The following is an 11,634-nucleotide window of genomic DNA, read 5'->3' as shown; positions in this document are numbered from 1 at the left end:
AAAGGAGGGTAAGGGTGTTTGTTCATGCAGGGACTGAGAAAAAGCACGTCCCTGGGAACCAGGAATGGTGACTGCTGTAGAAATACAAGTGAGGGAAACCACCGGGAGGAAAAAGCACAGCGGGAGAAGCCAGGCCAAATGACAACTGTTTCTTTCCACCAGGAAATCACCTTTTGAGATCTTTCTTTCCTCATAACTGGAGATTTCTGGATATTGTAAATAGAGGGCCCTGTTCCCCCTGTGTCTTCTCTGTGTAGGGTTTCCTCTGTGTTTGTGTGCAGCGGGTGGAGGACGGCTTCCTAATTGGGACCTGTCTCAGGTGGAATAAGAAGAATCAAGACAAGAGGGTTGGTCCATGTTTGCCCAACTTCCCATCATCCTCCTTCCAGCTAATCAAAAGGTAAGCGCGATCCTGTGGGCAGATGCTGTAGCACAGATCTCTCCAGACCAGACCGGGAAGAACAGATATCGCAAGACAGGAATGGCGCAAAAGGGTCCAGAGGCATGAATCCAGCCAGAGTTTGTTCTGGTGTCTCCTAATTTCATTCCCACATTGGCTCTGGAACAATTCCTCTGGTCCTCCAACTCCCCTTTCCCTCTCGACTCCGAAGTCCCCTGCAAACCCTTTAGATCTGCCCTGGAGAGGGAACTGGGATCTGACAGCGGAGGAAAGCCATAAACCAGGGGCGCCCAACCTTCCCCTATGATCTGCATGGTGTTTATCAAGTCCTCACCCTTGAAGTCATTTGTGGTGCTCTCTGCTTTACTGAAGAAAAATGGATTTTGCCTCAATTCCTGATTCCTGTTTAAATATTTAGTTTAATCAGCACAGGCCCAAGTGCCTTTTCCATTTCCCCTGGTGCCTGGGAGCCACGCTGACACCAGCATCATAAAAAATGCATCAGATCCCAGCAACATGCCACTGGCTGGGAGCCGCTCCATCCCTCAAGTCTCAGGGCCTGGCCTCTGCTGCAGCTGCTTCAGGAGAAGCTGGGCTACCATGCAGAAGTCAGTGGAGCTTTGAAAGCTTCACCTCAAATCTTCTCCTGGAGGCAGTGATTGTGACAGGCAAGCAGCCCCCACTCCAGCCCAGATGTGAGGGGCCTTGTGGAGGTGCGAGGGGGTGTGTGTTGGTGGGGAGAGTGGAAGAGGTGGGAACACCAAGGCCACAGAGTCTTCAGACTCTGCCTTTGAAGTTGCTCTGACCTGGGTCCAACATAGGTTCTGTGTGAGTGTGGAGCAGAGAACGGGGACACCTGACGTGAGGAAGCAGCCAGGTTCAAGGGCACAGGAAGGAGACTCTGTGAAATGCTGGAGCCTTCTCTCTTCCCTCGGCTTCCAGAATTCTGGCTCCTAACGTGGGCTCCACCCTCTATTCCATGAACACAGTCTAAATTTCACCCACTAAACCAGAAGCCTGTCGGGGATGGAGGGGAGTCAGGACTTCCAGAGGATGGACACTTGGTCTCCTCTTACAGAAAACAACCAATGATAGGATTTGGCTGGATGGGTCCTGGGCATCCTTTGCCAAAACCTCAAAAAGCTTATACTGCCTGTAGGTGCCCTTTCTTTGGAGCCAGGTCCTCAGCGCTCTGATCTGGGCAATTGAACGGGAAACATCGCATCAGTTGCCACTAATAATATGGTCCTGTCCTGGCTTTGTAAAAGAAGCTCCTTGGGGCAACTCTGTACTACTCATGTTTTTTCCTCCAAAACTTCACAGAGATAAATGGAAACATAAATAACGATTTATTTATCCGGGAGTTCAAAGCCCTCCAACATTTTCTATCCTTTTTGAAATTAAGATGCAGATAACTTCCCTCAGTCTCTTTTATTTTATTTTTTTAATTAATTAATTAATTTATTTTATTTATGTTTGGCTGTGTTAGGTCTTTGTTGCTGTGTGTGGGCTTTCTGTAGTTGTGGCAAGTGGGGGCTACTCTTCGTTGCAGTGCACAGGCTTCTCATTGCGATGGCTTCTCTTGTTGGGGAGCACGGGCTCTAGGTGCACGGGCTTCCGTAGTTGTGGCACACGGGCTCAATAGTTGTGGCACACGGGCTCAGTAGTTGTGGCACACGGGCTTAGCTGCTCCGCGGCATGTGGGATCTTCCCAGAGCAGGGATTGAACCCGTGTCCCCTGCATTGGCAGGTGGACTCTTAACCACTGCGCCACCAGGGAAGTCCCTCAGTCTCTTTTAGAAAGGGCAGCAGCTACAAACCTATGGATAAAGATAAAAGGAGCTGATGAAAGGAGCAAATTCTAGTCTCCATCCCTCAGTCAGGGGGGTTCATGAGCCCCCCTCTGTGCTTTTGGAGTCGTCTACACCGTAGGACGTCTAAGGCCAGAACCCTACCAATTTTTTTCTAGCTGCCTAGGATTTCGACAGTCAGAAACCACCAAAAGAAAAGATGGCAGGGGAGTCGGTCTCTGAAGACCACCATCTTGCCAAATCCAGTGGTTGATTGGTTGCTCTGGTTTATCACAGTTGGGCCCCTCCCTTTGTCACATGGCTCCTGGAACCTGTACTCGTCAGGCTTTTTTCCTAGTTCCTTAATTGCTCCCTCAGTCCCCCTTTGCGGCTCTCCTCTCCTGATCACTACTTGAATAGTTCTCAATCTTGGCTGCCCATTAAAATCACCTGAGGAGGGACTTCCCTGGTGGTGCAGTGGTTAAGAATCAGCCTGCCAATGCAGGGAACACGGGTTCGAGCCCTGGGCCGGGAAGATCCCACATGCCACAGAGCAACTAAGCCCATGCACCACAACTACTGAAGCCCGGCGCCTAGAGCCCGTGCTCCGCAACAGGAGAAGTCCACGCACCGCAATGAAGAGTAGCCCCTGCTTGCTGCAACTAGAGAAAGCCTGTGTGCAGCAATGAAGACCCAACGCAGCCAAAACTAAAAAATTAATTTTAAAAAATTAATTTATTTAAAAAAATCACCTGAGGATTTTTTTCTCTTAACTGAAAATCATGGTCAACTCCAAGCTAATTAAATCAGGATCTCTGGGGGTGGGGCCTGGGTATTATAATAGCAGTTTCCTTGGTACAGCCAAGGTGCAGAACTGACCTCTGCCCTCAATGCTGGCTTGCCCCAGGGTTCAGGCTTCTATGCTCTTTGCCATCTATACTCTCTCCCACGTGATCTGACCAGTCGCCAGCTTCACGGAGTTTCTACATAGTGGTGACTCCCAGACTGCATTTTTAGCCTGGGCCTCTCTGCTGAGCTCCAGAGCCCAGACCCAGTTGTCTATTCGAAACAGATATCTACAAGCACTTGAAAGTACTAATGTTCATGGATTTTGCCCTCTCGTCTCCTACATCCAACCCTTCAGCCAGGGCTATTGGCTCTATCTTAAAAATATATCTTTATTAGCCATGACGGCTATCATTCTATTCCAAGCCTTTGTCACCTCTCTCTCAAAGTATGTTAGCCTCCTAACAAGCCTCTGTGTTTCCATTCCCCTCAGTCCATCCTCTGTACAGCAGCCCAAGTGACGTTTGGTGTCTTTGGGGTTTATTTTTTTGTGTGAACTTTTCAGGAGGCTTTATTTCAGGTCATGATATTATATGCAGCATCACTTATAACCAAGGCACTTTATTTAACATGAAAAAATGCAGTAAGTGGCTCATATTCATGGAATTCACTGGTCTTACCATGTTCCCCATGACCAAGATGTAGTTCTTGGTCTGAACTTGGTTCAGAACTTGGTTCTTGGGCTTCCCTGGTGGCGCAGTGGTTGAGGGTCCGCCTGCCGACGCAGGGGACACGGGTTCGTGCCCCAGTCCGGGAAGATCCCACGTGCTGCGGAGCGGCTGGACCCGTGAGCCATGGCCCATGAGCCTGCGCGTCCTGAGCCTGTGCTCCGCGGCTGGAGAGGCCACAACAGTGAGAGGCCCGCATACTGCAAAAAAAAAAAAAAGAACTTGGTTCTTGTAGCTGAAAGAAAGGTGAATGGCCTAGGAAAAACTCAGTGACAATATTGGGTGTAAGGGGAACTAACTACAGCCTACATGACAAGATGTTGTCCAGTATGATTTGGTATAGGATTTTAAAATGTAGCCAGTGTATGTTGCCATTACGTACAGGTCTCAGTACCACAGTTTGAGCTGGAAGGGGTCTCTCTCACTATTATGCCAAATGAAACACAGGAGGAGTTTTGGTTTTCCATCACATAAACTTTGGATTGGTAAGTTTTGAATTCCTAGTGCCCAGGGAGGTTTGATGCCTCCAGAGAACACAGTCATGCTTTTTTGTTATTTTGGCCAAGGGAGCTTAGTTCCCTGACCAGGGATCAACCCAAGCCCCCTGCAGTGGAAGCGCAGAGTCTTAACCGCTGGACTATCATGGAAGTCCCCAGTCATGCTTTTTTTGGTTTTTTTGCGGTACGCGGGCCTCTCACTGTTGTGGCCTCTCCCGTTGCGGAGCACAGGCTCCGGATGCGCAGGCTCAGCAGCCATGGCTCACGGGCCTAGTCGCTTTGCAGCATGTGGGATCTTCCCGGACCGGGGCACGAACCCGTGTCCCCTGCATCAGCATGCAGGCTCTGAGCCACTGCGCCACCAGGGAAGCCCTCCAGTCATGCTTTATTGAATTGGAAGTCAAGACTAGCCCCTTTCTACTTTGTGTTCTTCATATTCCAGTTGATCTTTTTAAAACATAAATCAGATCCCTGTTACTCCTGTGTTAAAAACCTTTCCATTATACTTAGAACAAAATTCAAACACTTTACTGTGGCCTCCTAGGCCCTACATGATTGGACCCTGCTCACTTCCCTGATCTCATCTCCTACCTCCACTGGCCTTCCTAGGTCACGATCAGGTCAGGCTGAGTCTTGATTTGGGGAATTGGCACTTGCTGTTCCTTTGTCCTGGCATGTTGCTCCCCACATGTCCCAGTAGTTCACTTCATCCCATCATTAGGTCTCTTTTGAGTTCTTATGTCCAAGAGGCCTTCCCTGACCACCATCATAACTTTTTGTTTCTTTATCCGGATTTACTTTCTGTAGGACATTTATCATTGTACACTAGCATATCTATGGATTGATTTCTCTGTCTTCTCCACTAGAATATAAGCTCCAGGGAGACAGGTGCTTTGTCTATCTTTTTTTTTGCTTTGTCTATCTTGTTCACAATGCCTTTAACAGTACTCATTATCTACTTGTTGAATGAAAAGGGCACTTTTGTAGACGAGACTTATATTCTTGGTAGCCTCCACCCTACTCCCCACCATAGAAGCATTGATTGGGATCTGAGGAGCCGGAGTGCTTCCTGACAAAGAAACACAATTAAGGGGTTAAAAGGTGCATTACCTTATTGGTAATCTGCTGTTGCTCATGGGAATGTGTGATAGCTCACAGGTGTGCTGGGGAAGAAAAAAATTGGGGGATGCTTACACTGGCACTTAGCTGAGGGGCATCACATCTGGGTGTTCCTTTCTCTTAGCACTACTAAGCCAACCATGTCAGCCAGAAGGAGAGACAAACCAAGATGAGATAAATTGAGCTCTGTCTAAAGGATCTGAGCAGGACTTAAGTGGAGTGGTGCTGGGCCCTCTTCTCTCTATGTATCTCTCTTTTATTCAGCTTAGTCTCTGTATGTCCCTTAGTCTCTGTATATAGTGCTCAGTGTCTTCTGGCTGAATCTATGTTTACTTAAAATCAAGGGGTGGTTACCGTCTGTATGAGTTTCCTAGGGCTGCCGCAACAAATTACCACAACTTGGGTGGCTTCAAACAACAGATATTTACTCCCTCATGGTTCTGAAGGCCAGAAGCCAGAAACGAAGGTGTCAGAAAACTTAGTTCTTTCTGGGGGCTTTGACGGAGAATCTGTTCCACGCCTCTTCTCCAATATCTGTTGGTTGCTGGCAGTCTTTGGCATTGCCTTGGCTTATAGTTCAGAACACCAGTCTTTGCCTCTACCTTCACATGCCTTCTCCTCTTCACTCTGTGTCCTCTCTTCTTCTGTTTCACACAGGGACACTTGTCGTTGGATATAGGGACAACCCTAATTCAGGATGATCTTACCTCCAGATCATTAATTTCATCTGCAAATACCTTTTTTCTAAATAAGGTCACATTTGCAGATTCCAGGTGGACATATATTTTGGGGGACCACCATTCAACCCACTATACCATCTTAGAGGGAAGAGGGTTAAGTTAGGAAATAGGCAGATTTGCTTTATTAGGCTGTGTCCCTTCCCTTCTCTTCCTGTTCTTTTCATCCCCCACTCCCACCCTCCTACCCCAGCTGCCTTCTTCATCCTGGGAGCAGAACTCTCTCCAGCTGAGAATTTTGCCTGTGGGAGGTCAGCCCTGGGCATTCCCCCTTGTCTTCACCATCTGTCTTGGTCAGTGACTTGCGTGGCTCTTTGCCCGTGCCCTGCCTGTTTGCACATTTGGACCTGGACTCTGATCTCCTGGACCTAGACCGGCTAAACCTGTTTTCTCCCAAGCTGAAGGACTCAGGGAACCTGCTTCTTCCCCTGGGGGCAGGGTTTGGTTTATTCCTCAGACAAGACAGACCTGGTTCTCAGCTGGCGGTGACACAGAAGAGGGTTTTTCTAGCCCAGATCTCTCAAACTCCAGGTCTGTTCATCCACCTCATTCTTTTTTTTTTTTTTTTTTTTTGCAGTACGCGGGCCTCTCACTGTTGTGGTCTCTCCCGTTGCGGAGCACAGGCTCCAGATGCGCAGGCTCAGCGGCCATGGCTCACGGGCCCAGCCGCGGCATGTGGGATCCTCCCGGACCAGGGCACGAACCCGCGTCCCCTACATCGGCAGGCGGACTCTCAACCACTGCGCCACCAGGGAAGCCCGGCACCTCTTTTTTGTTGGCTGTGCCGCACGGCATGTGGGTTCTTAGTTCCCGGACCAGGGATCAAACCCATGCCCCCTGCATTGGAAGCACATTGGAAGTGTGGAGTCTTAACCACTGAACCGCCAGGGAAGTCGCTCAAAGTGCACCTTGCACACAACTTGTCTAAAACTGAACCTGTCAACCATCCCTCTTCCCCACAACTTGCCTCCCCTCCTGTACTTTCTACTCACTGAATCACATCTCTCTCCACCCACTTGCTGATAACCAGATGTTACCCTTTTACTCCAAACCTCCCCAAAGGCACCAGATTCTGTAGCTCCCACCCCCTAAGTCTCTCTCAAACCCATCTACATCTCTCATATCCCACTGCCTCTACTCTAGGTTATCATCCCTTTGCACCAACCTGCCGACTGATCTCACAGCCTCGACTCGACTCTCCAGCCTCTCCAATCCACTTTCTTTGCTGCTATCTGAGTCATTCCTACAAACACTCCCTGTTGTATCCCTTCAACACTTCCCATTGCCTTTTAGGATTCTATTTCCTGACCCCACACCCTGTGCTGTCATCATCGCCAATTCAAATCCACAGCACTCCAGCACTTTATAGATTAAGAAAAATAAGAGCACTTAGGTCAATTAGGTTACCCTTCCAGGGGCTCATCCCTGTCTACGTTGTGATTTCCAGTCCCTTTTCCAGTATCTGGAGGCAATGTTGTCACTAGAGAAGGAACCTCCTTGTGGATGCAACCAAATGGCTGAGCTAACTCCTCTTTGAGGGCATGAGAGAATCATGGAATCCTAAAACACACACTTCCAAAAATTAAGATCTGGGACTGGTCTTGGGTTTCATGTTTTTAGCACAGGGGATCAATGGAAGGAGAAGCTCCATGGCTAAAGAAGCTAGGAAACTCCAACTCTGGTTTCCTTTCCCTTAGGGGCTCCATTGCTTTGATTCTTGCTTTCTTCTGGAATACAGTCATCTGCTTGTAAAACCCAGGACCACCTTGGAATAGCTGAGAGAGACTGGCCTTTTTCCAAAAGAATTTTTACTAAATAACACATAAGTTAATGAAAGAAAAGGGAAAGAGAGAGAGAGAGAAATCAAAGAAAACACAAAGGACAAGATATGGTACTTATCTAAAGACTGGCATCTGGTTTCAGATTAATTACATTCTAGACCCCCAGGCTGCTTTCTTGAGTTCAATATCAGAAAGTTCCCAGACTCTGGCCAGCCCTTATTTTTTTTGCATGTATAAAAATTCCATCCTGATGTTGAGACAAAAACCAACCCTCTGTCTTATCTATAGCTTTCTTGCAGCATCCACTTTTTTTCAGCTAAGCTGTGGGATGCTGGGGACTGTACAGGGAAGATTCTGGGCCTTTTGGCAATCCCTTATCGTGGTTCTTTAATCACAACGGCCATGCCAGGAAATTTTACCCTTGCGGAGGCTGGATTTTCCCTGGGGTTTCTGGCATGATCTGAGAGACCCCTCTTTCTTAGTAATGAGGATGGCTGGAATAGAGAGAAGTGACATGTAAGTATGAAGCTTAACATGTGCCCAACACATTGTATATTTCACTTTTTAGCATAAGCATTCGCCATAGGTGTCAATCAGTAGTCATGATTTGTAGAACTTGAGGACCTGAGGGGTTAAGCAACTTGCTCAAGGTGTTAAAGTTGAACAGTCAAACTAGGAGTGAAGTTTGGGTTGATTGATGACAAGTTTGTGATCTGAGCCATGCAGCCTGAGGAGGTAGAAGTGCCTTTGCTTTCTTTGAAGGCACAGGCTTTTCCACCCTTCTTTGTATGTTTTTTTTTTCCAATCTAGAGACATTTGCTGAACTCTCTTATGTGCATACCTCTTTGATATTAGGAGGTATAAAAGATTCCTAGACAAAGTCCCTGCATTCAACTCTGCACCTGGCTCTCTATGTTGAGCCCATCATTCACGGGCACTTATTCTTTCAGATATTGAGCACCTATTATGTAGAAGACACTGGCCCAGGATCTGGAGATGAAAGAGGTTAAACACACAGAATCTGGGCTTCCCTGGTTGCACAGTGGTTAAGAACCCACCTGCCAGTGCAGGGGACCCAGGTTCGAGCCCTGGTCTGGGAAGGTCCCACATGCCGTGGAGCAACTAAGCCCATGTGCCACAACTACTGACCCTGTGCTCTAGAGCCCGTGAGCCACAACTACTGAGCCTGCATGCCACAACTACTGAAGCCCACACGCCTAGATCCCGTGCTCTGCAACGAGAGAAGCCACCAAGAAGCCCGTGCGCCATAACGAAGAGTAGCCCCTGCTCGCCTCCACTAGAGAAAGACCACGCACAGCAATGAAGACCCAATGCAGCTAAAAATAAATAAATAAACAAATTTATTAAAAAAAATAAAAGAATCCGCCTGCCAATGCAAGGGACACGGGTTTGAGCCCTGGTCTGGGAAGATCTCACATACCGCAGAGCAACTAAGCCCATGCGCCACAACTACTGAACCTGCGCTCTAGAGCCTGTGAGTCACAACTACTGAGCCTGTGCTATAGAGCCCGTGGTCTGCAACAGGAGAAGCCACCGCAGTGAGAGTCCTGCGCACCACAACGAAGAGGAGCCCCTGCTCGCCGCAACTAGAGAAAGCCCACACACAACAACAAAGACCCAACGCAGCCCAAAATAAATAAATTAAAAAAAAAAAAAAAAAAACTACACAGAATCTAGAGGAAGGAAGAGCCTGGGTTCTGCCACCATCATTACCTCCTACTACTCATCCCCTTCCCCCCAAACTCTGAGCCCTTTCATGGAGGGCGTGGGGTTGGGGCTCCTGGATAAGGCTGTTCTTAAGGGGAGGAGGTAGGTACGGATGGAGGGAGTTTTCTTGGCACTTTTTGCCCATTTATCGTGGTTAGTACCTGGTAAGGTGCACAAAATTGTGGAAATGAGAAAAGGAACTAACAGAAACAGAAATATTTTGAAGGGGAGAAATTGCTCATTTATTCAAAAATAATGGGAAAACCCCTTAGTAGAGCTTGTGATCTATTATTCCTTTGCAGTTTATGGTTTCCAGGTGGCCTTTTCACTTGGAGAAATTCTTCCTGGTTAAGAGATTTCTAGGCCAAAGGAAAGGGCTGAATTATCCCAATACTGCTGCCAGTTTATGGTTTGACTCCAGCTAAATTATTCAACCTATTTAGGTGTCAGCTCAGAAATGGAGAGGGTGATGTCAGATACGTCACAATATGTTTTCCGTGGGATCTCCAGTAAAAGGGTTATGAGAAATAACAGTTATGCAGTGTGCATAACAAAACACTTCTGCTTTTTTCTCTAGGTCAAAAGAGCTGATGCAGGATCACAATTTGACTCATGGCATAAAACCTTTGGGAATCTGAAACGTTCTTGAGTTAAAAAAAAGCAACAGACACCTGTACTTGCACAGTGCTCTGTGCTGAATGGTTTACAAAGCATTTTAAGATATCACAACTGATCCTTACCCCATCTGTGAAGTGGAATTAGTGTGCCCCCATTTTATACTTAAAGAAACTTGGGTCACACAATCAAGGTAATTCAGGCAAAGGTACTTTATTTTTTATTTTATTTTTTACTTTCCCTCAGCTATCTAGAAAATTATTTTTTTCACCTCAGTAATTTGTGATAATGGACCGTCACAAATGCCATCACCAGACAAACAAAACACAATCTTCTTTTCTGGGGACACTTCCCATCCCTGCACAGACCCCAAAGCCAGAGTCAACAACACACAGCTGTAAAGCACCAGAAACTCCAAACAACCTAGGACAGTAAGGGATCATCTTCATGTGTATTTTACAACAACGTCTGGGAGTAGCTTGGAATGGATTGGCTTCTCTAAAGAAAGTTGTTTGTGCTCATTTTGGGGGAGAGCCAGCTCAGATTCAACTCTACTTGGTTCTTTGTTTCTGTGAGGGTATGAAGGCTGAGAAAACAGGGGTTGTCTAGAGAATTCGCATGGGAAAATAATAACTTTAAAAGCTTTAGGTACATAACCAGTTAACAGTCCATCAACAGTAAGCTGATTGGCACGATCTCTTTTTTGAGGGGCTGTGGTGATGATGAACTGTAGGGCCCTGTTCCCGTAAGGGCAAAGGAAGCCCCCCTCCTCTAATGGTCTCTTCTCCCAGCCGGGCTGCACTGCAAGCCTGTCTAGAGGCAAGGCCTCCAGGTGTGGGGAAATAGGTTTTATTCAGCCCGGTTTTGGGGTGAACGCGGATAGACCTGACAACATAGTTACGGTAGACTTGGAAGGGAAGGGGCCTGTTTTTCTAGCCTTGTCCCCAGATAAGTCTCTGCCCGGAGAAGCTGCAGGCACCTGGGGTCCTCCTGGCTCCAGGGCCTGCCATCTCCAGGCCTGCCGCATTAACATCACCACGAGGAAGGCGCCCTGCTGCGAGCACTTATTTGCATCCAAGTGTTTGCACCGAGTCAGGGGCTCACGTGCTCGAGGTCACACAGACTGGGTCTCTCCAGGGACAGAAGCGGGGAGGAAGCCCTGTCTCGGGGTGGGCAGGTGCCGGGGTACGCTGGTACGCCCTCCACTTCCAGTTAGGTCCCCCACGCCGCCCCCCCTCCCCAATTCCCTGCTGGCCCCAAGCGCTCCGGCCTCCCGGGGGGCCGGGAACTCGGCCTCGCTAGCCCGGCGCTGGGGGCGGGCACCTGCTCCCACCCCTCGGCGTCCCCTCCCCTTCACTTCCCCCTCCCCTTCACTTCCCCCTCCCCTTCACTTCCCCTCCCCTTCACTTCCCCTCCCCTTCACTTCCCCCTCCCCTTCACTTCCCCCTCCCCT

General features: G+C 48.3%; 1 protein-coding gene across 2 annotated transcripts in view; it reads left to right on the top strand.

Annotated features, from left to right (window-relative positions):
- Positions 1 to 284: 284 nt before the first annotated feature.
- The window catches only part of MTA3 (metastasis associated 1 family member 3), a 172,934-nt gene continuing 161,584 nt past the window's right edge, over positions 285 to 11,634 (top strand). The window contains exon 1 of one of the 2 annotated variants that reach the window (XM_029231780.1): positions 285 to 400. The gene's annotated coding sequence lies outside the window, so the exon portion shown is untranslated. Of the gene's footprint in view, positions 401 to 9,649; positions 9,669 to 11,634 lie in introns of those variants that run through there. The other variant, XM_029231781.1, reaches the window with a different exon arrangement.

Source organism: Monodon monoceros, unplaced genomic scaffold, assembly GCF_005190385.1.
Source record: "Monodon monoceros isolate NGI ecotype Baffin Bay Population unplaced genomic scaffold, NGI_Narwhal_1 Super_Scaffold_19, whole genome shotgun sequence".
Taxonomy (NCBI): Eukaryota; Metazoa; Chordata; class Mammalia; order Artiodactyla; family Monodontidae; genus Monodon; species Monodon monoceros.
Note: the sequence above shows the minus strand (reverse complement) of the source record. Positions and strands in the feature narration are given on the sequence as shown.